At 41.3% G+C, this 26,834-nt stretch overlaps 1 protein-coding gene across 2 annotated transcripts in view; it reads right to left on the bottom strand.

The window, feature by feature from the left end:
* LOC129732771 (uncharacterized) overlaps nucleotides 1-26,834 on the bottom strand; it is a 237,479-nt gene that overhangs the window by 173,699 nt on the left and 36,946 nt on the right. Inside the window, exon 1 of one of the 2 annotated variants that reach the window (XM_055693994.1) lies at nucleotides 6,454-6,536. The exons of the other annotated variant lie outside the window; for it this stretch is intronic. The gene's annotated coding sequence lies outside the window, so the exon portion shown is untranslated. Of the gene's footprint in view, nucleotides 1-6,453; nucleotides 6,537-26,834 lie in introns of those variants that run through there. 2 annotated transcript variants of the gene reach the window in all.

Here is a 26,834-nt window from a genome sequence, read left to right as displayed (position 1 = left end):
GCAAATTCTATGACGCGTCAGATGTGGGAAAAATACCAGGAAGCTAAAGCTGCCGAAAAGAGGCTTCTTCGCGGTAAGAAATATGAACACTACGATCGCGTTTTTGTGGAGTAGAGGAGTGCTTCACCGGGCACGACACGAGGTTCTATAGACCTGTAATGTAACGACAGGGAAGAAAACTTGATTACCGATAAGTCTCAGGTGGCCGTGCGTTGGAAACAACACTTCGGTGAGGAAGGTACGAGAGTGGAAAAAGAAATAAATTGGGAAGGTAAAGACAAGCTGTGGATCTGTCAACCTTGTCAACCAGAATGCCATTGACTGGGAAAGACGGATCATCGGTCGACAGTAATTCACCAGAATATTGAAGGAAAAACAACCTGTGGACCAGTTGGAAGGAAGTACATGCCGTAGCTATGAGAATGATCAAGGACTCGACTGTAGCAAATATCGAAGCATAATCTCTTCTCAATTCCGTATATAAAATTCTTTCCCGTATTCTGTTCCATAAACCGAGGCCGTCGCAAAAAGCTTTGAGAACTCAACTTGCAGACGCATCATCTGTTTATAGACTTCAAGGCGGTGTACGATTCAGTAAAACATAGCAAGATGGGGCAGGTTATGCTATAGTGCTATGGATTATGCTATTATTATGGTTTCCCAACATAATTGTTCAAGCAGAGCTCTTTACCGCTAAATTCTACAATAACTCAACGATTCCTCTTGACTAAGTAAATCCCATCTTAAAATGAAACTGATCAAACTGGTCGGTGTAGTAAAGCACTAGTAAGCGACAATGATCGGGTAAAATCGTACACACATCGTACACGTTCCAAGCAAGTCACTCAGTCTCTCGGATGGTATTGGTAATAATGGAAGTACGGAATACAGCAAACTTACTTACTTTACTTTACTTTGTTGGCTAACGGACCGTTCACCGGTCTAGGGCCGAACGAATTAAAGATTTCCAGCTTCTTCTGTCTTGGGCAGCCGTTTTCCAGTCTCCCCGTACACCAGCAGATCGTGCATCTTCTTCCACCCCGCACATCCACCGCGTGCGAGGCCACGGAGTCGACGGCCTCTTCCTGGTTCTCTACTGAAGATAGTTTTAGCGGCTCTCTCGTCAGGCATCCTGGCTACATGTCCAGCCAACTGAAGCCTGCCCTGCTGTATTACCTTCACTATATTAGCATGTTTGTATACCTGGTACCACTCGTGATTCATGCGTCTGCGCCACATTCCATCTTCCAGTTTACCGCCAAGTATCGATCGCAGAACTTTACGCTCAAAAACTCCGAGCACTCGTCGATCAGCTTCCTTCAGCGTCAATGCTTCATGTCTGTAAAGGGCCACCGGGAGTATCAGCGTCCTATACAGCGCTAGTTTTGTGCGAGTTTACAAACTACGGGAACTTAGCTGGTTACGCAGTCCGTAGAAATCCCTGTTCGCAGCTGCAACTGGTCGTTTCACTTCACGGCTCATATCGTTGTCACATGTCACAAGCGTACCAAGATAAACGCATTCGTCAACCACTTCAAATCGTTCCCCATCTATCTCCACCTCAGCACCAATATCACGGGGACTCCCACGCTCTCTGCCAGCTACTATGTACTTTGTTTTGGCAGAGTTAATGACAAGTCATAATCTCGCTGCTTCTCTCTTAAAAGGTACGAAGGCCTCCTCCACGGCCTTACGGTTGATACTGATGATATCGATGTCGTCCGCAAAGCCAAGAAGCATGTGAAATTACGTGATGATCGTACCGTTTATTCCACATTTGCTCTTCGTACTGCACCCTCAAGTTGGAGAGCGCATCCCCCTGCTTCAGTCCAACCAACGTTACGAACGCGGCTGATGTCTCGCCAGCTATCCGCACGCACGATTTCGATCCCTCCAGTGTCATACGACTCAGCTTAATTAGTTTCGTAGGGAAACCATGTTCCAGCATGATCTGCCACTGCTCGTTTCTTTTCACTGAGTCGTATGCCGCCCTGAAGTCCACAAAGAGATGGTGAGTCGGTAAATTGTACTCCCGGAACTTATCGAGGATCTGTCGCAGGGTGAAGATTTGATCCGTCGTGGAACGCCCCTGTCGAAAACCAGCTTGGTATTCGCCAACAAAGGATTCCGTTAACGGTCTCAATCTGAAGAACAGGATACGGGAAACACTTTATATGTGGAGTTGAGCAACGTTATCCCTCGATAGTTGCCACAATCCAATCGATGGCCCTTCTTATAGATAGGGCATATGAGTAGCCTTCCAACCAGTCGTTCGGCATTTGTTCTTCCGCCCAGATCCTTAGTATTATCTGGTGGATCACATAGTACAGCCGCTCGCTTCTCGCTTTGAGAAGTTTGGCCGGGATACCGTCCTTCCCAGCGGCCTTGCCGTTTTTCAGCTCACTAATCGCCTTTTTCACCTCCTCCTGTGATGGTGGCTCCACAGCTTGTTCGTTACTCATAATCGTCATCGGAATACAGCATACATCAGGGCAAATATGATATACACGTCAACGTTTCTGGGTCAGTGGCAAAAAATTGTTCCTTGTGACATGTTCGACGTCAGTTGAAAATTTTGGAGCACTGTGAATGAACAAACTCAAATTTGAACAAACACAGTAGAAAAAAAAAATAAATGTTACACGTAACGTACATTATTTTCTCATTTAAATTTCAGTAGCTTTTGACGTAAACCACTTTTTCGTTTAAAGTTGAAGATTAAATTTTCGTGGAATATTATTAAATTTGCGTTGAATATTATGGAATTCTCTATCATGAGCGATAGAGGTAATTCATTTTTTCTAACTGTGAAGTTTTGAGCTCTGATTAGCTCAACGAGGCCACGGTGCTCCCACAGACCGTTATTATCAAACGAAAAATACCATCAAAACGGTGAACGCCAGTTTGTTCGTTATGATGTTCTCCATCTCCGGGTAACTTTTTTGAAAAAAACGTTGGTGGCATTTTTGAAATATGTCCATTTTAAGTTAAAATGGCCTATATTCTTGGGAAATTTATACACACCGGACCAGTTATTGGTTTTAGCCTTTATGATTTTAATGGTACTTTGTAGGTATAGATATTTTGCCTACCTATAAGCAATTTGCATAACCAAACAACAAGTTTAAGCTTTGAAAAAGGCTTAACTTCTTCATTTCAATAAAAGTTATATAATCCGGCGGTAGGTGTATTTCAAGTTATGCTGTGATTACTGAAGAAAAAACCTTAAACTAGTAGGCGTTGAAAATTGACAGGAGTGTCAAAAGGTTTTGTTGAAAAATTTGAATCATAGTATTTAGGCATCGTTGTTTGTTTGTCTATATGTCTGTCTATTTCCTATGGACTCAGAAACTACTGAACCGATTACTGTGAAAATTTGCACTAAGAGGTTTTCGAGTATAAAAAATGCAATAAATATGTTGGTATTGTTCTATCTCATTAGCGTCGGCAAGGAGGGAGGGAGGGGTATTTATACTTAGTAAACTTAAAAACGTCCTCCACGATAGCTGTGCATATTTTATATGCAAAGGTTTCTGGGTATGAGGCGGGGTTTTGCGACAATACTGTGCCATCTGAAACTTTGGACTATTTCAGTGGCGTAGTAAAATGGAAGAAGGAAGGAAGTATGAGTTATGTCATCATTTATTAAATAATAATTCGAGTACTTTACGAACTAATTTCATTTTTGTCATATGACTTACATTGCCCGTTTTACTAAATAATTCGAGTATTTAATTCGATACATAATGATCCTAAAGCAACAGTTTTTGTCTATCTCATTAGCGTGGTCAGAAGGGGGTTCAGCTTTTTTCAAAAAATTACCCAGAGATGAAAAACATCATAACGAACAAACTGGCGTTCACCGTTTTGGTGGTATTCTTCGTTTGATAATAACGGTCTGTGGGAGCACCGTGGAGGCAATAAAAGCGGTCATTGAACTTATACTAATAAATGAAAACTTGTTTGAATTCATTGTTTCCAATCCCCTCAGTGAGCGCGGAAGTAAATCGTTCACAAAACCCGTGATCGTTTTCAAAAGTTCACCCCATTTAACGGTTCCTCGAGAGGTGCAAAGTAAAGAAGGATTTGCTTGTCCGTTTGGCTCCATTGAGTGATGGGAACGAGTAATCTATTCATCGTATGAAAGCTAGAGTGGCGTCACTTGTAGCGTGTGTGTATGTGTGTAAGCCGTTGCACCCATGCACCGTACGAACTCGGTATGGTGTTCTAGTTTGCAGTGTCACAGATGCACTTTACTTCATCAGTATAAACCAGGACCGATTGATTGGATTCGGACGGTTACCTGACCAATTGAATAAACGGATTACGTATCTGCTTATGTCGTCAATCACAGGAAAAAACGCTGGTTGATATACTCAGAAAAATTTAGTAGTTTTTTATGCATTCCAATGTTCGCTGGAAGATTTAGTAGTTTGTTGTTCGATTTAATTTGAAAAACAGCTTGAAGCAGTTGCAAGAAGGTTAAATACAATTTTGAAGACACTTTTTCGATTCACTTTTGAAGCATGCCACCATTTTAAAGTAAGATGCAGTTCAAGTTCATGCCCTTTAAATTTTGTGTTTGCGGTGCCAGTGCACTGAGAACGATTTTAAATTGAGCTGTATATTCATTCTTCTAAAAAGTGAAACTAAATAGATTTGGTGCGATGGTCTATTTCCAAGAATGTTTTTTTAAATATTCTGCCAATCACACCGACATCTTAATCCTCATTTGTTCTCAGGGGCAATGTATTTCTGCTATCTGGTCCAGAACAAAAACACTTCAGGATAGAAAAGCTATTCACACCAAGGCAATCAAGTTTTCTAAAAATATCACACAGACCAGGCATTCCCCAAGTAACATTTAATGGTACTCACTATTCGAGATCGATTTTGTCACGTATTCTTAATCCTACCTAGTGGTAGAAATGTAGATTTACGATCAGTTATTGCTATTTCCAAACTGGCCCCTGTTGCAGTGAACGACACGTGAAATGCATTTTCCATCGGGATGCGGGGATTCGTCACAATCTGTACCGCAGAGCGTAAACAAATCTGTCCAAAGCAAGCCTGGATGAAATGGAACCAAGCCACATTTCACAACGGCACCTACATTTAATCTTGATCATTGACATGTCGTATTGCACAATCGAATAAATTGGATTGTTTTGTGAGCTTTTTTTTGTTTGTACGCTACGCACATTTGCTAGCTTCGATGTTGGTCGCCCTCGCAAGGGTTTAGTAAAAAAGCCTATTTTCATGTGGTAAATCTATTCGTATGCTCCTGCTTTGATTCGACAAAAACATATGCGGGCAAATAAATAACAAAAGACACTTGTAATAACCTTTGGAAACATGAATGACCCGTTTCGTGCCGAGGCTGGATAATCGAAACGTGTGGTCATGAGAACACTCCCTCCTTCCTGCTCGCCCCATCCTGTCGCACTGACCTAAATGGTATGGATGAAACGGAAAACAAGCTGCGTTCGGTGTATAGGAATGCAATCAGCAGAAGCTATTCCGATTGAATCGCATTTTTGTCCGGATTTGTGTATGGCCACTGCCTCAACCTACTGGGCCGGGCCATCGAGAAATGCCACACAGTGGTGAGTTCGCTGTACCAAGGAGTATTATTTTATTTATTTCCTCAGTTGGGGTTTCATCACACTATTTCAATCGTGAAACAATGCTTTCATATGCGGACGGTTTGCGGCATCAGCCTGGGGTGTAAAGTTGCCGTTTCATCTGTTCGATAACCCTGCAGAGCACAGCTTTTAGCCGGGATTAATTTGATAGTTTTTTCGCTCGTCCGTTTATAGTTCAGTTTTCTTTTTAAAAACGATTTCACCTGACCTGACCTACATTTTGGAAACAGTATACTGTTTGTGTGTATTTCATTTGATAAGAGAGAAATCGATTCAAGTCCTTGTTTCAATTAACCGTATGTTAAATCTGTCAAACGATTTAAACTCAAAGTTATAAAATTAGATTCAGATGGTAATCATTTCAATGGTTTTGGCAACAAGCGTTGTTTTGTTGTGCTGACATTTGTTGAAATTTTTTAATTTGAGTGGAATTTATGTTTTTATATTATATTACTTTAAAAGTATAGTTTTTCCGGCGTCTCGTCAAATTTCGTACAACTTTCTGTTCATTGAATGGGGTTTATCAATTATTTATTCGTCTTCACGAAAGATGTCACATTTCTGTACTTTTTCACAGTGTTTTCATTAAACCAACTAAATAAGTTTTTTAAATGTTTTCTAAGCACCCTGATTCTTACTTTAATTTATTGCCTGTTGATGTCGCTATAAATTATAATAATTTGCGCTTTGACGAAATTTCGTAATAATAGGCACATTTAATAGTTGGAGTCACTCTACGATTAAGTTAATTTCTGAAGATGCCTCAGGTGCGCCATTCTTCATTAATGAAATTTATGCGTGTACTTACCGGGGAGTCGGTGGGTTTTCTGCTTCGTAACTCCAGCGTCGGACAAAGTTGACAACCGTTCGTTGTATGTCGCCGATCCGTAGAATATGAGATAATTTATTACCGAATCAATGGTGCACAACGAGTGAGCAAAACGGAAACATAGTTGAAAGGCTTCGCTAACGTCAATCGGTTTAGAGCCATAATCTCGTCTAGAGAAATAAAACATGCGGGGTTGAAGTTCAAAGCGTCAGAGCTCCGTGCAGAAGGTAATTATCCACTCTAATAGGATGTCAGCAATTCTCCTTCGACCCTTCATCTTATCTCTCACACTTATTTATCCGAGCGTCGGATGCAGTAGAGGTCACCGTTCTGCAGTAGCTTCCTGCGTGTTGAATCTGAACTTTCCGGTGTATCACCTTCTGTGAACATACACACATTGGGACATCCATGAATAAATAGACACTCGTTGAGAGTAGGCGATGTAGGTGCCCTTGATCTGTGCCAATCCTTCCAGCAATCGTACGGAATCTTTGAATACGTACCTGGCAGGATTTCTAGATTCCTATCCCGACGAAGCGCGAAGCCTGAGTCAAAAAGGAAAAGCGAAACCTCATTTCTTCATTGCGGCACGGTTTGTTCCTTTCGCTTACATCGATATACGGGACAAGGGGGGATATGTCCCTACCGCGCCGTTTGATTTGATGCCAGCTGAAGCGTGAAAGTAGCGACAGTGATGATGCTATGGGTGAGATTTTTCGTATCTTGCACTGTTAACCTCGATTTTCCGGCTGCTTGAGTTTGCCATTTGCTCCGCACAGACTATACTACTGCTGTGTGTGTGTGGTGGATGGGCATGACATGGAACGGTATAAAAATGATTTGGTATTCCCGGTGGCTGGTATAACAGAAGAGCAAAATGAAGAGGAGCTGGCTTCGTTGCCAGGAGGGTTGAACTGTATACTAAACAGTGAGGGTGTAAATTACTGCGATTGTTCTTTGCTGCTTTGCAAACCTGTGTCAGTGAAACAGACGCTTAATACCCAGTATCCGGTGCCATGAACGCATAATTGTACAGCCAGCCGACGGAGCGAACAGGACTTCGCACAAGTCAGATTATTTGTAGAATGATAGGACGAATTTTAAATTCAATTACGAATTGGTGCAATGGTTTGGGTTTACAAGTAACCTGCAGTTTTTGGAAACAGTAATTTGACTAAGCATGTGATGTTGGCCGCAACAAAGGTACCCTTGTAATGTTTAAATGTTTTGATGTTAGCCAAGTAAAGCGAAGCTTTGGTGCTAATTTCTGTTTATTTTACACAGACCTCAGGGCAAACTGTTAATGTAAAGGACAAACGATCAAACAAAGCAGATTGGGTGTTTTGGAAATCTTGCTCTAAAAATGTTTGCACCGAAATCTAAAAATCGCTGCAAACAGCAACATCACCAGTGCCATATTTTTCTAAAATGTCTGACAGTCATGGCCTAGTCAAATAGCTAAGAGCATTCGATAGAAACAGCTAGGATTATTTTGTAAGCAAAATACTGAAAACTGTCGATTCACTTCAAATGGAAACCAATTCTTCGAACAAGTATTCAGTACCAACGATGTGTCAACTTTGTCTGCTGTTTCAGACATCGATTTCCAATTTCTAAGTATAACATTGGAAACAAAAAACCAATAAATATTTGATAATGTTGTGCTTTGGATAGGGATACCATCCGTATAGATTTAGAAGGACATGTCCTGATTTTGAGATTCTATTTGAGCGTCCTGATTTATTTTTCATATTCTGACATTTGTCCTGATTTTGATAGTCAAATTTTTCTGCGTGTTGAAATCGTTAGACGCAAAAGTTTAAGCTTTAATCATCCAATGTGTCCTTCCAATTCGCACAGAATTTGCTCTGACTTCGCACAACCAATGCGTGAAACGCATAACGCAAAAGTTGTACAAGGAATACATTGACAGAGATCAAAATCAGAATATGTATCATATACACAAAAATCGTAATGTCTCGGTAAACTTCGGCTTCGGGCGAACGATCAGTTTTGAGGCGCTCAAAAAACCGTTCTTTACTTTCGCGAGTCGGTGCGTATCAACGGCTCGTGCATCCCTAAAAATCGTCAACAACCGAAACAGCCAATAGCCAGCCTTGTTGCCACGGAAGTTATTGACGCTGGTGCCGATAACGTAGAACCGAATGCATGTGAAAGAAACCAGAGTCATAATTTAATTCCAAATTGTTTGGACTAATCTCATGTTTTTGTTTATTGTTAATGATTGAATGATGTTTTCAAATGACCTGATTCATGAAAGTGAATCGATCAGACAATAATTTCTTCAATGGAGTCAGTACCCAACTTATCAGTATTGATTGCTGGTTGCACTGTTTTAACGATGACAACCTTCTGAACAACGGCTGATGCTTTATAAGTGTAGTCGTTATGAGCTGCGCAATACATTCAAAATACGCTAGAGCATCAAATGCGTTATGCCCAACGCACATGCGTTGTACAGGTTCCAATTTTAATCAGTAAATGCGCTAGTTTCGCTCATAAATGATGTGGTTACGCACACTCCAACTTTTGCGTGTAGACACCTAGTAATTATGAAGTGATGAGACAGTCCCGCGTTTCAACAGAATGTCCCGCGAACGTGTCGCACGCCTTTGAAATGCCCCTTGGTTTCAAAAAAGTTGAACCTCCCGATGTCATATTTTTTCACTGCGACAGTGCACCGCTCAGACAATCATCCTACTCATTTATCTGCCTCTTCACATCTACACGCTTATTTTTTATTACTCTAAACTGAGTAAGATATCACTCATTTTTGTTGAAAGTGGAGGTACCCCAATCTGAGTTTTTTGCGATTACTCACTTTTTAGTAAAGCTTCCATACGACAAAAACTGAGTAAAACCTACTCTGCCTATGCAAGCCAGAAATTAATAAAATGGGTAGAAGTTACCCAGTTTGAGTAAAATGATAAAATTTTATGTTTGTGGGTTTTTGTAAATCTGACCCAATGAAAGAAACAATTTCAAAACATTCTAAAACTTTTATGTATTCCACACTGAAACCTTGCAAATTTTTTAATATCACTTCCGTGTCTACAGTCTAAATGGCTTCATTGAATGGAGTACGTAGGCCTATTTACGACGAATGTGTTAGTGCCACTCATTGAGGAAAATATTTACTAATCACTGTTTTGTTTGCAATACTATGTTTTTAGCAGCTGGACAAATAATAAGTTGAACACTTAATATAAGTTGTAATTGTTATTTATTGTTGTTCTTGATCTTGATTACTCACTTTTTGACATTTTGCATAAGAATAACAAACTGAGTAGATATTAATCAGATTAGAGTAGAAACAACGGAGTGTGTGTTACAGTTAAATCAAAGAAGCGTAAATAAAAAAAAATCAAATCATTGCACACTGGGAAAAAACGGACCCAAATTCCCACTAAATCAATGCTGCTGAGCTGGCAACCTGAAATATAGCATTTCTTATGTAAAATTGGTCAATAAATCGATTGGTGATGGTTTCATTCTGTGCAGGGCACTGGAAAGGGTCTATTCCGCCCTTTTCACCCTATATTTGCGTGTTTTTAGGTTTACTCTGTCGTAGCTACGATTGGCGCTGAGTTTTTTTGTGCAAAACTGAATAAAATCCACGAATACATTAACGGAAAACTCAATAGAGATGTTCCATTTGGTTCCCGGCCCTAGAAATGGTAGATTTCTTCACATTTCACCGTATATATGTGATTTTCGTACTGAAACGTGACCCTCCCCTTCCATAGTAGGAAGAGGTGTCAAATCATCATAAAAACATTCCTCATACTCTAAAGTCCTCACATTAAAAATGTGATTCCATTTGCTTTATTAGTTCTAGAGTTATATAGGGGTCCGAATTCGTGAAACGGATCACTAAAAATCGCGATGTCTAATTTTTTCAAATAAGTATTAAAAACTTCAAGAGTTTCACTCGGGAAGTTGATTTTCCAATTTTTATTGAATTTGAGTAAGTTTTCAAGTTGTTATTGTCATTTGAAATTTAGGTCAAAATTGTGTTTAAATAGACATAGCTTTAAAAATATTGCATCGAATTTGATGAAATTTTCACAGTAGATGCATTCTAAGTTTTTAGAAAAAAAATATTTTTTCAATAGTAACCATTTTGAACAATATGTTGAAAATCTGTGTTCTGGGACACTGAAAAATCTGAAAAAAATCACAAGTATTTTTGACGAAATTTTGAAACTGCCCAGAAAATTTCGCGGTGGTGTTTTTTTCATCAAAAGATATGGGCCTTCAAAGTTGGTGCCGCAACGCATTTTCAAGCGAGAAATGTTCCTAAAGCCAGTTTTCTTCAGTTATCATACCAAAGCGTGCACTATAATGACTAAAACTAATAGCACGGGCGATCTTACCCCGCTGATGTGTTCTGTACGGTTGTCCCCTAACTAAATTTTGCATTATTTTTTTAGTAAAATGTGTAGGTAGGCTTGCGAGTTGTTAGGGGCATAAAGTATACAGTCTTCATCATTAGGTTGGGTAACAAACTAAGCATATTTCGACTATTTTGCGACTAAAAATCATTTCTATTAAACTTATTTTACAAACCTTACAGAATTTTTGCATATAACTGAAACTGGGATTGTCAACAGTAGTACTGCTCACTCGCTGCTAGCTTGAAAATGCGCTCGGCACCAACTTCGAAAGCCCATATCTTTTGATCAAAAAATAACACCACTGCGAAATTTTCAGGGTAGTTTCGAAATTTTGTCAAAAATACTTGTGTTTTTTTTTCAGATTTTTTAGTGCCCCAGAACATGGATTTTCAACATATTGTTTCAAATGGTTACTATTGAAAAAATATTTTTTTCTCCAAAGAAAATATTTTCGTAAACTACTACTTAGGATGCATCTGCTGTAAAAATTTCATCAAATTCGATGCAATATTTTAAAAGCTATGCCTGTTTAAAAACAATTTCGACCTAAATTCCAAAAGACAATAACAACTTGAAAATTTACTCAAAATCAATAAAAATTGGAAAATCAACTTCCCAAGTGAAACTCTTGAAGTTTTGAATACTTATTTGAAAAAATTAGACATCGCGATTTTAAGTGATCCGTTTCACGTATTCTGACCCATAGGAATTTGTGTTTCATTTGTATGGGACCCCTCGCTTCCAGAGAGACCACCACAAAAATATTTTTTGCTTCCAAAAGCCTTCACATGCCAAATTCGTTTCCTTTTGCTTTGTTAGTTCATGATTATGCATAAACTTGTGTTTCCTTTGTATGGGAGCTCTTCCTTCCAGAGGAGGGAGAGGTCTCAAACCAGCATAATAACCTTCCTTGGCCCCCAAAAACCCCTACATACAAATTTTTCACGCCGATCTGCTGATCCGTTCTCAAGTTATATCGTGACTTACGAAGTCCAACTTATTTTTATTATTTAGATTACAAGAAAAAAGTGAATTGTGATAAATTATACCACTAACAAGACCTGGATCTAAATGAAACCATCACCATTCGATTCCCTGAAACATTTCACATATGATAAGTGCACTTTTGAACAGTAAGCTGAGCAGCGTTTGTTGGTATACACGTTTCAGTACGAAATGGGGAGAAATATATCATTTCTAGGGCCGGGAACCAAATGGAACCATCTTTATTGAGTCTTCCGGTAATGTACTCGAGGATTTTTGCACAAAAGAACTCAGCGCCAATCGTAGCTACGACAGAGTAACCCAAAAAACACTCAAATATAGCAAAAAGAGCGAAATAGACCCTTTCCAGTGCCCTGCACAGGATGAAACTATCACCAATCGATTTATTGATCAATTTTGTGTAAGAAATGATATATTCCAGGTTGCCAGCTCAGCGGCATTAATTTAGTGGGAATTCGCGTTCGTTTTTCCTAGTGTGCATTGGTACGAACATTACGCTGTCAAACTTGATCTTATTGTTGATTGGACACAGACTTTGCGGACAACTATTAGTATACAGAACATAAATGATTTTTATGTATCAGCTGAAAGAGTGCAAGTTTCTGAGCAGAACGTGATTTTTAAAAATGTTTATCGTTGTCCTTCGATTTTTACATGAAGATTAAAAAACGGCTCGAAATGCCTCAATTGACAGTTCTCCCATACCGTACATGGGCGAAATGTCATTCAAGACATATCAAGCAGTTTTTTTCTTCATTTAGCAATCAAAGGAAAACGATAAACATTTTTTTAAAATTACGTTTTGCTCAGAAAACGTGGCTTTTTCAAATGATATATAAAAACTGGTATAGCGCTCCGATTTTATTATAACAGTCTCTCCCAGGATGGATTGTGAAGCTAAGACTACTGACTTGTTAGGCCAGTATCGTACCTTGAGACAAACTAGAAGTTCTTAGGCTTAGATCAAATTTGTGCCGAAAAAAGGGTGTCCTGATTTCTTCCTCCGACCAGATAGTATCCCTAGCTTTGGACCAATAAATATTTAATTTCAAAATTTTGACATGAATTTTCGATTCCAAAGCGTCATATCGTCATACCGAAAATATTAACATTGGAAAGTATTTCAATATTTTCATCCGCTTTCAAAATGGTATTGGGCACCAGTTCTTAGTTTTCATTTTCTGAGCATAGTCCACGTCTTCACGTCTTAAGAACAACAATTACGAAAGTATTTGAACCTTATTTTAGTTTTACACAAATTTTCAGAAAAAAATGATGTAAAACATTTATTCGCTGTTGTCTGGAGTCTTATCAGTTCCGGAAATATTGGGGAGTCCTAAAGCCTACTTACTTACTCAAATGGCCTAATGTCCTAAGACAAGGCCATGGCGCCCCTCGTTCTTTGTTCCTACCGGATATGAAGCGAAAAACAATTTTGCAGGGTAGCTATCCGTCATTCTGGCTACAAGCCCTGCTCAGCATACACAATAAAAAAACTTTTTATCGTATCTCATGTAAAGAATTGCCTCCATCGCTTAAAATAGATAATTCCATAATGTTCCTTGCTACTTCAAATGATTTTAAGTTTTAAATTAGTTTATTTGACACGGCACGATACATTTTCTGTTTTACTGAGCCAAGTACAATTCGTTTTAATTCTACGTTAGCAGGGAAAAGAGGGAGGCCTTTTCTTTATTCTCGCGGCCGACTACGAGCTAGTGGGGATTTAAGGTGAGAGGAGGGGAGATACAATTTTGACTTAAAACTATTTTGGAACTTTGTTTTTCAACTGGTAGAGCAATTGTATTCTTGTTTGTTGTGGGTTCAAAATATTTGTGTAAGCATAGTTGCGGGCTCTTCGTTTCCGTGTCTTCAGCATAGCATATTTGTATCCTTAATCTGACAAATAGACAAAGAAAATTTTAAATTTTAATGTCAGCGTTTTTCAGAAAGCAGTATAACTGTGTCATGTACTGGAGATCACCGCTTCCCAGAATGTCTCTAACGGGTACGTTCGGTTGTTTTCCTCGGGCCCGAAGGGAATCTATAAGCTCGGACCTAACACCACAGTATTCGGTACACGACCAAACAACATGCTCGATGTCATGGTAGCCATCGCCACAAACGCAGTGATTACTGTCTACAAGCCCTATACGAAAGAGATGCGTGTTTAACGTGTAGTGATTGGACATAAGTCTAGACATCACGCGAATGAAGTCCCGACCTACATCCAACCCCTTGAACCATGCTTTCGTCGATACCTTAGGAAAAATGGAATGTAGCCACCGTCCCAGTTCATCTGAGTTCCATGATGATTGCCAACTGTTGAGTGTTCTCTGACGCAAAATGCTATAAAATTCATCATAAGCAATTGGTCTTTCATAAATATCGCCATCAATAGCACCCACCTTAGCTAAAGAGTCAGCCTTTTCGTTACCCGGAATCGAGCAATGAGAAGGGACCCACGCTAAGGTAACCCGGTAATTTTTATCTGTTAAAGCACTTAAAAACCACCGTATTTTCCCCAGGAAATACGGGGTGTGCTTCACAGGCTTCATCGATCGCAGAGCCTCAATGGCACTGAGACTGTCTGTGAAGATGAAGTAGTGGTCTGTGGGTAGGGTTTCGATGATTCCAAGAGAGTACTGAATAGCAGCAAGTTCTGCGACGTACACGGAAGCAGGAGCATCGAGTTTGTAGGAGGCGGTAAAATTTTCGTGGAAAACACCGAAGCCAGTGGACTCATCTAGATTAGATCCGTCAGTGTAAAACCTTTTATCATAACTAACATGTTTGAACTTATTCGAAAAAATCTTAGGGATCTCTTGGGGTCGCAATTGATCCGGGATACCAGAAATGTCTTGTTTCATGGTGGTGTCGAAAAATATAGCATTATTAGAAGTATCTAAAAGTGCGACATTGGAGGAATCGTATGAAGAAGGATTAATATCTTGAGCCATATAGTCAAAATATAAAGTCATAAATCTGGATTGAAATTGAAGGTCGACCAACCTCTCGAAATTTTCAATTACTAATGGGTTCCTAACTGTGCATCGAATTAGCAACCGGTAAGAGAGATTCCAAAAACGATGTTTCAACGGAAGAATACCCGCTAACACTTCAAGACTCATCGTATGGGTCGACTGCATGCAACCCAAGGCAATACGCAAACAACGATATTGTATTCTCTCTAATTTTATAATGTGCGTGTTCGCGGCGGAGCGGAAGCAGAAACAGCCGTACTCAAGAACTGACAATATCGTTGTTTGGTAAAGCCTTAGAAGGTCTCCTGGGTGGGCTCCCCACCAGGTTCCGGTAATCGTACGAAGAAAATTAATCCTCTGTTGGCATTTTCGTGTCAGATACCTAATATGACAAGCCCAGGTGCATTTAGAGTCGAACCAGACCCCGAGATATTTAGCGACTAAAACCTGAGAGATCGTTTTACCCGTTAGTAGGAGCTGCAGCTGAGCTGGGTTATGCTTCCTAGAAAAAACGACCAACTCAGTTTTCTCCGGAGAGAATTCGATACCCAGCTTAAGAGCCCATTCAGACAAATTGTCTAAGGTATCTTGCAATGGTCCTTGCAGATCGCTAGCCTCGCTACCAGTAATGGATACAACGCTATCGTCTGCAAGTTGCCTTAGCGTGCATGAATTTGCAAGACATTCATCGATGTCATTGACGTAAAAATTATATAAGAGAGGACTTAAACATGAGCCCTGGGGAAGGCCCATGTAACTTATTCGGGAAGTTGTCGAATCGCCATGTGAGAAATACATATGCTTTTCTGACAACAGATTGAGCAAAAAGTTATTCAAATTTAGTGAAAGTCCCTGCGAATGAAGTTTCGCGCTTAAAACTTCTACAGAGACAGAGTCAAAAGCCCCCTTAATATCCAAGAACGCAGAAGCCATTTGCTCTTTTCGAGCAAATGCGAGTTGAATTTCAGTAGAAAGCAACGCTAGGCAATCGTTCGTCCCTTTGCCCCGGCGAAAGCCAAATTGAGTATCTGAAAGTAAACCGTTTGTTTCGACCCATTTGTCTAACCGTAAGAGGATCATTTTCTCCATTAATTTCCGGAGGCAAGAGAGCATTGCAATCGGCCTATATGAATTGTGATCAGAGGCAGGTTTCCCGGGTTTCCGAATAGCAATGACTTTTACCTCCCTCCAGTCATGCGGAACAATATTTAGCTCAAGAAACTTGTTGAACAAGTCCAACAAGCGTCTTTTTGCAGAGTCGGGTAGATTCTTCAACAGGTTGAATTTTATTCTATCTAACCCTGGAGCCTTATTGTTGCACGACAGGAGAGCCATTGAAAATTCCAACATCGAAAATGGAGGCTCTTCCGTAGTTACTATAAACGCGTCGCGAAAGGTTTTCTGTTCCGGTACAGAGTCCGGACAGACCTTTTTGGCAAAATCGAGTATCCAGCGATCTGAATACTCCTCACTCTCATTCGAAACGTCACGGTTCCGCATGCGCCTGGCGGTATCCCAAAGAGTGCTCATCGCTGTTTCCCTCGACAACGCGTTTACGAACCGCCGCCAGTACCCGCGTTTTTTCGCCTTTACTAAGCTCTTCATCTGCCTGCCCAGTGCCTCGTACTTTCGTAGTAGGTTGACAGTGCCGTACTCCCGGTAGTCCTTATACGCCGCGGACCTTCGCGCGTACAGCTCAGAGCACTCTTTGTCCCACCATTTGTTGGGAGGGCGTTGTCTAATCGTTACCCCGGGTATCGGTTTCGTCTGAGCTTGCGTCGCGGCGTCGATTATCAAGCCAGCTAAGAACGCGTATTCTTCCTCCGGAGGAAGTTCCTCGTGAGTCTCGATAGATTCCGCTATAATAGACTCATAACGCTTCCAATCAATATTACGTGTAAGGTCGTAGGAAATATTGATTGGGTTCGGGGGAGTTGAACCATTAGCAATTGATATAACGATTGGAAGATGATCACTACCGTGGGGATCGTTGATTACTTTCCACTGGCAATCTAACGCTAGTGATGTCGAGCAGAGGGATAGGTCAAGCACGCTTTCACGTGCCGGAGGATTAGGTACGCGTGTCGCTTCCCCAGTATTCAAAACTGTCATATTGAAGTCGTCGATCAAGTTACAGATTAAAGAAGATCGGTTGTCGTCGTACAGCGACCCCCATAGCGAACAGTGAGAGTTAAAATCTCCCAAAATCAAAAAAGGTGCGGGAAGCAATTCTGCTATATCAAGGAGTTGCTTCTGTTCAATCCGCGCGGATGGGGGAATATATAACGAAACAAGGCAAAGGTCTTTTCCATTCATATTCGTTTGAATGGCAACAACTTCAATATTCGAGATCGAGGGGAGGTCAATTCTGAAAAAAGAATAGCACTTTTTGATCCCTAAAAGTACCCCTCCACCGTGTGAGTCTCGATCTCGACGAATGATGTTAAAATCGTGGAAATTAAGTTGGTCATTTGAATTGAGAAAAGTTTCACAAAGCGCGAACGCATCACAATTGTATGTGTTTATCAAATGTGAAAATAAATCAAATTTGGGGATGATACTTCTGCAGTTCCACTGTAACACAGTGACAAAATTCCTAACCTCTTTCAACGAATTAGTCATCGAAAGATACGATAGCTGAAATGAGGGGCCAAGTTGCTGTGAGTTGCTTCAAAAAGGTTTTCACTGTTGGGAGAAGGGCAAGAAGAATGTTTTGAAGGGGATCTGGTATGTTGAATGTTTTAAATATCCAGTCCACAATATCAGAGAATTTTATGAACCCTGTTTCTTTTATGTCTTCTGATCGAGAAATGGGTGCCCGAGGGGTTTTTGGTGCCCCAGGAAGCGGTGGGTACTCCTGGTTTGATTTGAAATTAAAACCGGGGGGTACTTGCTTCGGTTTTTCTTCACCGCTTCCTTTTTGTGTTGTCTTATTGGTCATTCCGCTAGGGGTTATCTTACGACCTTTACGAGAAAGATTAGGAGAGTTGAGCATTCTCCTCTTCCTAGATCCCTCTGGCAAGGCATAGGAACACCCTTCGACGGGATCGTCAGATGTACCCTCATCGGTTGGCAAAAAGGAAAAGATGTTTCCTGTCGAGGGTGGCTCAGCCCTCTTAAGCATTTCTGCAAAAGAGCGCTTTGATCGTTCCTTAAGGGAACGCTTAATTTTTTCCTCGCGCTGTTTGTACGCGGGACATGCCGGAAGGTCATGCCGAGTTCCCTCGCAATAAAGACACTTTTCAGTATCCCCACTGCAAGCGTTCTCAGCATGATTGCCTCCGCACTTGCTACAGCGTGCCTTGTTGCAGCAGTAGGTGGCTGTGTGACCTAACTGCTTACAGTTTTGGCAATGCATGACCCGCGGTACGAACAGGCGTACAGGTAGACGAACCCTGTCCAAGCGGACGTAGTTCGGCAGCGCGGATCCGGCGAATGTTACTCGGAAGGAATCCGAAGGGAGGAATTTCTTCTTCCCTTCTTCGATGGATACTGAATGCAATTGCTTGCAATCCAGTATCTTTACACTTTGCATCAAGGGGTTTTTAAAGCAGCCAACTCCATGACGCAAAATGTCATCGACAGTGAGATTCCCCTCGGTAACCACACCGTCGATTTCTACATCCTTGGCAGGGATGTACACGCGATACTCTCTCGTGAAGAGCTCGTAGCCAGCAATTTCGTTTGCTTGCTTCAAGCTACTCACGACAACTCGCAGTTTGTTCGGCCTCACCTTCGTAATCTCGGTTACGGCCGAAAAATGTTTTGCCAGGTCTTTGCCAATTTGGATAATATTCAATGGCTTCTTTATGGGCCGGAAAAAAACAACGTAGGGACCGCCAGCGGCATCTGGGTAAGCTTTTACCCGTACTTCCGGTACTCTTGGTACAGGACTTGGCAAAGGGGAGGGCACAGGGGAAGGTAGGGGTGTGCTGATGGGAGAAATTTCAATTTCTTCCCCGTTTGTTTCCACCTCCAGGAAAAGTTGCACCTGCATGTCGTCCATTTTGCGGGAGCGTTACGCTCTACCGCACACAAACGATAAATATTCGAATATGGGGGGGGGGTTCAAGTAGTTGATGTTAAATTTTAAAAACAATTTTTCAATCTACAATGGATCAAATAAAAAAAAAGACAGTAATACTAATACTAATAACAATAGTAATAATAATAATAATAATAATAATTATAGTAATAGTATTAATAATAACAATAATAATATCAATAATAATATTAATAATAATATTATAACATAGTAATAATATTGATAATAATAGTAAAAATTCTAAAGGTAATACTTCACCGAACGTCTAAGTCACGACCTCACGGCTGATAGTAGGATTAATCGAGCGTCTCCGCAGAACAAACAATGACGATCCAGCTTTGTGTTGAGACACAGTGGCCGTGTCCTACACGCGACCTTGTAGATGCCACTTGTAGTTGACTTCCACTCGCTCGATCGTATGATGGTCCGTGCTGCTAGCGGGGTAACAGCGGTGCGGGAGAATTATTCTTGCTGATATATCAGCTGCGTATCGAATCACTGGCGGGGTAGCCTGCCCCTACCAGTATGCAGATGTTTCTGCCGATATATAACAGTCTATTGTTATTGCGCAGCACGAGAACTAATCGACAAAAAAACACCCGTACGATAACTCGTGTATTGTTATTTTGCGAACTCAAACGGAGATAAACAATTTGCGTCTAATCGAGACGAAAGCAAAACAACGAATGCACTTCAAATGATATTACACATAATTTTCAAATAGAATCGTGGTTTAAGTCAGAAGCAACTAAAATTTAAATGAGAAAATATTTTACAAGACGTGTAATATTCAGATTTTTTTACTGTGTATTCTTCCAGCTTAAGTCAATTGTTGAATACTGGGTTTGCCGAAGAGACATGCAAGCTACGCCTACAGACTCCGTTCTCCTGCACAGCACCAAAGATGGTTCTTAGTACCCGACGTTCGAGCGCTCGCAAGTTCTCATCGAGACGTGAACAATGTCCCATGCCCGTAGAGAACGACCGGTTTTATTGTACAAAATACACTTGGTGTGGAGACTCAGGTTTTCTGACCGTAGTAGGCACGATTTTCTCCGATAATACACCTTCTAATCTCCCGGCTGGTATCTCAGTTACCAGAGACCCGAGGTACACAAACATGTCGACTACTTCGAACTCATCCCCGTCGATTGTTACTGTATTGGCTAGTCGTGTCAACAAGTATATACTTTGTTTAAGACGTTTTAAACTATACTCCGATTCTATCTGCTTTACGTTTCAGTCGGGTGTACTGGTCTGCCACCGTCTCAAATTCTCTACCGACAATATCCCCGTTATTCGCAAAGCAGATAAATTGACCTGATCTACTGAAAATCGTTCCCCACATGTTAAATCTCATAACACCCTCCAGCGTGATGTTAAAAATTAGACACGAACGACCATCACCTTGTCGAAGCCCCCTGTGGTACTCAAAGAAGTCCGACGTTCCACCCGAGATCCTCACACAAGACTTTACATTCTTCATCGTATCTTTAATCAGTTTTGTCAGCTTCTGTGGAAAGCCGTTTCCGTCAAGGATTTTCCATAGCTCTTGTTGTTTTCTTGGTTCTCGTATGCGGTTCAAGGCCGAAAAGATGATGTGTAGGGGCTCTAAACTCGTGACACTTTTGGATGATCTACCGCAGTGTAAAAATTTGGTCAGTCGTAGACCGTTCTTCTTTGAAGCCGGCCTGGTAACTTCCTGAAAATGCTGGCTAATGCTGGCAGACGTTGAGAGATGAGCTGGAAGAACACTTTGTAGGCAGCATTTTAGACGGGGATAAGATAGGTCATCTGGTAGGTCTCCTACCTGCTGAACCAGCAACGAACATGAACAGTAATTGGATGGAACCTAGATCCAACTACGACACTCAGTGTATGAATCCTCTCGCTCAGTACGGGATGCGGGAGGACCTATCGTTCGTAATGGATCGATCAAGTTCCATACTGACGGTTCAAAAATAAAGATCGCAACAGGGGCGGGAATGTACGGGTCCTAGAACAAAAATATCAGTAGCTATTGGAAACTGGCCAACAGTCATCCAGGCTGAAAAAGCCGCCTTTATAGAATGTGCCAATATCTAAAGGAAGTATAGACACGCCAACATTTGCATTTTCTCGGACAGTCAAGCGGCACTTAAGGCCCTGAAAGCCTGCAAGTGCGTGTCTATAATTGTAAGGGACTGCATTTGCCTTCTACAACAGATGAGCCAGTTTAATTCTGTAAAACTTTACTGGATTCTTGGTCAATGCGGTATAGAGGGCAATGATGTTGCAGATGAACTTACCAGCTTTGGTTCCCAATCAACCTTAATTGGTTCAGAACCGTTTTGTGGTATCTCAGACTATGTCCAGAAGGCTGAGCTAAAGAAATGGGAACAACGAGATATTACCACAGAAAACAGACGTTCATCTTCTTTTCAAAAGATGTGTAAAAACTTGCAACCGTCATTTACCACTAAGTGGTAATGCTCCCGCTATGTGGCGCTTTTGTCACTTACAAACCAAGCACAACCAAGCAATATCGATACCGCAATATTTATGCAGTGCAACTGGGGCACCACAAGACAGATGTCGTTAGTGTATTAACGTAGTTTGATTCAAATTTTCACACACGGTTTTTCAAATTTCTTTTAATGAACATGAATGTCTGTTCTCTGTGATATTACATCCAATTAGAAGGCAGTGAACTCTCTTAGCCAATCAAAAAGATTTATTTATAAGTCTCAATAAGATCGAATTCAGTATATTCACTGGCCTAATAACTGATCACTGTCCGAGCAAACATCATCTTCAGAAAATTGGTTTCACCCAAGATGATATTTGTCGCTTTTGCAACTTAGAAAGCGAAACCTCGGAACATTTGATCTGCAATTGCGGAGCACTAATTTGACGCAGATTTCAGTACTCCAATAAAGGCTCTCTAGAACCCAAAGAAATCTGGTCTGCGCCGCCAGTCAGGATAACTAGTTTCATAAAACAAGTTATTCCCGATTGGCACCTATCTCGCTATAGCTCGCCGTTTATCACTTCCTTAATAAGTGGTAGACAAACTTAACGGGCAGTACAGCAAATCGGGGCATACCAACAATAGTTCAAATAAATAAACGCAGTGGTCCAGGAAAAAAAAACATTTAAGACTGGAAGGAAAAATGGATTTACGACTGTGATCGCTCGGTGGTTCTCGCAGTCTAGTTTGTCGCCCTTCCTGTAGGTGGGGCAGATAACCCCTTCTTTCTATTCCTCCGGTAGCTATTCTGTCACCCAGATCTCGACGATTAGCTGATGCAGTGGGATGGCCAATTTGTCAGGGCCAATTTTTTCTAGCAGATTTGTTCTTCATGAGCTGCCGGATCGTATCCTCAACTTCACCTATTTTTGGGGGCCTCACGATCATCCGTTAAAATTCCTCCATTCTCATTTCTACACAATTCCGCTCGTGGGACAAAACCTCTGCGGGATGCGTTGAGTTTTTGGTAGAGTTTTCGTGTTTCGTGTTTTCGGTGCAGCTGGCGGTGTTTTTTTTCCTTGAAGAGTTGGACTTGCTGCATCCGTTTTAGTTTATCTCGCTTCCACATTCTGACGGTGGCTCTACGCAGCATTGTTGCTCGCGCTGCGTTCTTCTCGTCCAATATCTGCCGGTATTCTTCATCAAATCACTCGTGTCGTCAATTCGGTTGCACGTGTCCCAGGATTTCCTTCGCAGCACCGCTGATAGCTGTTTTAATGGCGTTCCAGCGATCATCCAGGGGGGTTTCTTCGGGCTAGCCCTCTTCTAGCAGCGCAGCTTCGAGCGATGACGCGTGCTGTGCTGCGACGTCGTGTTGCATCAGTCGCGCGAGATTATACCGTGGCGGGCAACGGCACCGTAATTTATTTACAAAGGATAGTTTTTGGCGTATCTTAACCATCACTAGGTGGTCCGAACCGATGTTAGCGCCTCGATGTGCTCTAACGTCGATAATGTCCGAGATGTGCGACCATCTATCAAAACGTGGTCGATTTATGTTTCTGTTCTGTTTGGTAATTTACAGGTGAATCTATGGCGGAGGCTATGCTGGAATAAGGTGCTACGTATGGCCGTGTTCTTGGAGGTGACAAAGTCGATAAGTGTGCACTGGAACGTCCAATCACCGGTCTATACTCCTCCTCCTGGCCAATCTGAGCGTTTTAGTCCCCGATGAAGATTTTGTTGCAAGCAGCTGTTGTATTAACTTTCCAACTGCGCGTAAAATTTGTCTTTGTCGTTACCGGTACTTCCGAGGTGTGGGATATGCACCTTAATAATACTAATATTGATAAAACGGTCTTTAACCCTCAACCTGCACATTATAGGACTAATCGGCCCCCACCCGATCACCAGCTTTTGCATTTCGCCCTTCAGTATAAAAGCTGTTTCCAGTCGCGTGTGCTTCAAAAACTCTGGTAGATGGTATGACCATCCCTGTACGTCTCCTCCTGCAGTGCTACGATGTTGAACTTGCGGGTCTTCAATTCCTCGGAAAGCACGCGGGTAGTTACTAGAAAGTTGAGGGATCGGCAGTTCGATGTTCTAAGTATCCAATCGTTAGTCCATTTTCGTTGCCTAGGTCCTAGTCAATTGTTCCGGTCCGTAATTAACTTTATTGCGTTTGTTGCTGTTGTTTTTCAACGGTGCGGGGTTGCAAGGCCAGCGTCCAATCCCACTATTCCGCAGGAGAACTATCGTAGTGCCATTGTTTAACGTCCCTAGCACTATCAGAACTTGGGATGAACCCTGCGTTACTTAGAATGCTTCCTTTAGTGTCGATCTCAAGAAACTCCCTTCCGAGGATGGATGTCCCGCCCTCTGTCAGCATGTGACCAGTAGTCCCCCCTAGTTGGTTATCCGGTTATCCCACTAGTTACTCACACATCAGTTGGTACAGCGAGAAGGCAGGGGTTCGGTAGCTGGAAGGCTGAGGTTCACTAGTGGGAACAGTTTCACGCCTTTGGTCCAGTCATCAACCAGCCAAGCATTTTTCCCAATTTTATCCTGTTCTCTAGAAAACGAAAATCGCCATCTTGAACTCAAAACGGCGTCAGTTAAACAGAGGTGAGCAAAGTAATGCCGAATGATCAATCTCCAATATCGACCATTGTTGATTTGTATGAAATTTTGTACGAGTATTTGACTTTGCAAACTGAGGAGTTTCCACGGGGAGAAGAATTTTTCAGGAGTGATTTTCTAAACGAACGTACGCGTTTTGGCATCTGGTGTCTGGGGTGGCGTACAACACTCTGGACTGACCGGCTGAATCATTGAAATGCTGTATCCCGCCAGCTACACAAGCCCCTTCAAGGGGATGTAGGTATCACGACCCTGCTAAAATACCGACGAACAATGAAATTTGAAATACGGAACGGATCAATCGGCAAAAAATTAGGTAACGAACATGAAAACAGAAACGTATTGGAAATTGGGTACTTGTAACGCCCGATCTCTCGATAAACCAGCACAAGCTGGCTTGCTTGCTCGAGAACTACAGCAGCAGGAGGTCGAAATCGTAGCGATTGAGGAGGTTAGGTGGCCAAATTCCAGAGCAAGGGAATTCCGAAGCAGTAGAACCACTCACGACTATCGAGTACCACACCTACTGAAGAACGGGGCGTCGGACAAATTCTTCAACTACAGCACCGATAAACGACGAATCCGATGACAACAAAAATGAGCTTTATGAAAAACTTGACCGAGTGCTCAAAACACGATGTAAAATTCATCATCGGAGATGCAAATGCACAGGTTGAGAGTGAGAAGTTCTTCCGTCCGGTCATTGGAAAGCATAGCTCTCGATGGTCAACCAATGAAAACGGCTGCGGCTGATAAACTTTGCTTCAGCCTGAGAAGCATACGCCAGGGAGCTGATCGCAGAACAGCAGGACTGGTTTTATACTGATTGTGAGCAACGGAAGAGAACAACCGTGCCAGGAGCCACATGCTCATTGCTACGCATCAGAACAGAGAGAGATAAAAGGAGGCAATAGCTGCCGAAAATAGAGTCCATCGTCGGAAGAAGCGTGAAAGGCGATTAGTGAGCTAAGAAAAGACAAGGTCGCTGGGAAGGATGGTACGAACTTCTGAAAGCGGGAAGCGAATGGGTGTACTGTGTGATCCGTCAGATCAGGATCAGAGAATCTGGGAGGATGAACAAATGCCTGGTACTGGTAGGAAGTTCTCATATACCCAATCCACAAAAAGTGCCATCGACTGGATTGTTGCAACTTCAAGGCATTACGTTGCTCAACTCCGTATACAAAGTGCTCTCCCGTATTCTGTTGTTTAGGTTGAGACCATTAATGGAATCTTTCGTCGACGAATACCTGGCTGGATTTCGACAGGGGCGCTCCACAACGGATCAAATTATTACACTGCGATAGATCCTCGATAAGTTTAGGGAACATAAATTACAGATTTATCATTTGTTTATAGATTATAAGGCGGCATAAGACTCAGTGTAAAGAAACGGACTGTGCTAGGTTATGCCGAAACATGGTTTCTCAATGAAACTAATTGAGCTGATTCGTATGACATTGGAGGGATCTTAAGATTGCTCTTCTTTGTGTTCTCATATAGCAGGCGAGAATATTTTATCAAACCCTCGACAATCATGTATACATGCAAATGCGCATCTTACACACTGACGTAAATGGCTTGGCAATAGATGACGTCAGCATTCCACGTATACTTTGAACGGCGGTAAAATAGAGTAGGATTTAATTTAAACAAGACACTGAAAGTGGATGGAAAGTATAATTTTTATCTTTATTTTATTTCTCTCTTTCTCATTGACTTTATTTCTCTCTTTCTTATTGACAAAGAAAATCAAACATTATTGACTGGACTACAATAGAACTCGGTGAACAACTTTTTACTATTAAATTTAATTGTTCGTCGACTGTGAAGGTTAATTTGACGGTGTATGGAAGCAAAAACGATTTTTTTTCCTAATCCGGATGTTTCGATGAAAAAGGTGAAATTAAGTCACCAAAATTTTCGGATCAAGAAAAAACATCGTTTTTCCTTTCATAGACTGACTGAATAAACCGACAGTTCTTTAAAATTTTGCAACTAAATGAACAAACTCGATAACGTTTTTCGTTCAATCTTAATGATTGTAATGAGATTCACAGTCGGAAAGTATGATGAAAATTAATAAAGGAAACATTACCACTTTCTAAAGGAGGCTGACAATTTAAACTAATCAAACTTAATTTAAATTGCCGCATATGGCTGAATAAATCGATTAACACAATCAAAAATGCAACTAGGTACATTAATACTCTGTTCCTCTGCCAGTTGTCAATTGTAGATCTACACAGCATCAACATCTACAAGTCTCTTTATTTAGTCTCCATATCACCATGCAGGTACTCTCCATACAAGATGAAAAAAAAACCGGAAAGCGTATAAAATGGAAGCTTTTGTCACCGTACATCTAATTGTGTGTCGTCCGGTCGAATGTTGCTCAGTACGCATTGATAATAGGGACCCATGTTTCATTTTAGCTACAGTGCGCTGGACGTTTTCATTGCTCCTTCACCTTTAGCCCCATAAAAGTCCTGTCGGATGCTACTTGCTGCAGTTGAAAAGAACCTTGGAGTGGAAAGCTTTTTGCGGTTAACGAGCATGTTCCTGTTGATTCTGTACACGGATATTGATACAATGATATTAATACACTCTAATGATGATGATGCTATACATTGAATAATACAATAGCATTGTTTTTTGCGCAAGAACGCCTTATTCAAGATTAGACACGGGCTAAATGTTTTCACTCGAAATGAAACTCAGCAAATGACAATTTTCCTATCAAATCGCCAATATCTTTCGGCGTCTTGTCAAATCATCCCACAAACGTAGGTCAGCTGCCTTTAAGTACTGACATCCAA

The sequence above is a fragment of the Wyeomyia smithii genome, chromosome 3 (genome assembly GCF_029784165.1).
Source record: "Wyeomyia smithii strain HCP4-BCI-WySm-NY-G18 chromosome 3, ASM2978416v1, whole genome shotgun sequence".
Taxonomy (NCBI): domain Eukaryota; kingdom Metazoa; phylum Arthropoda; class Insecta; order Diptera; family Culicidae; genus Wyeomyia; species Wyeomyia smithii.
This window is presented reverse-complemented; position numbering and strand designations above follow the sequence as displayed.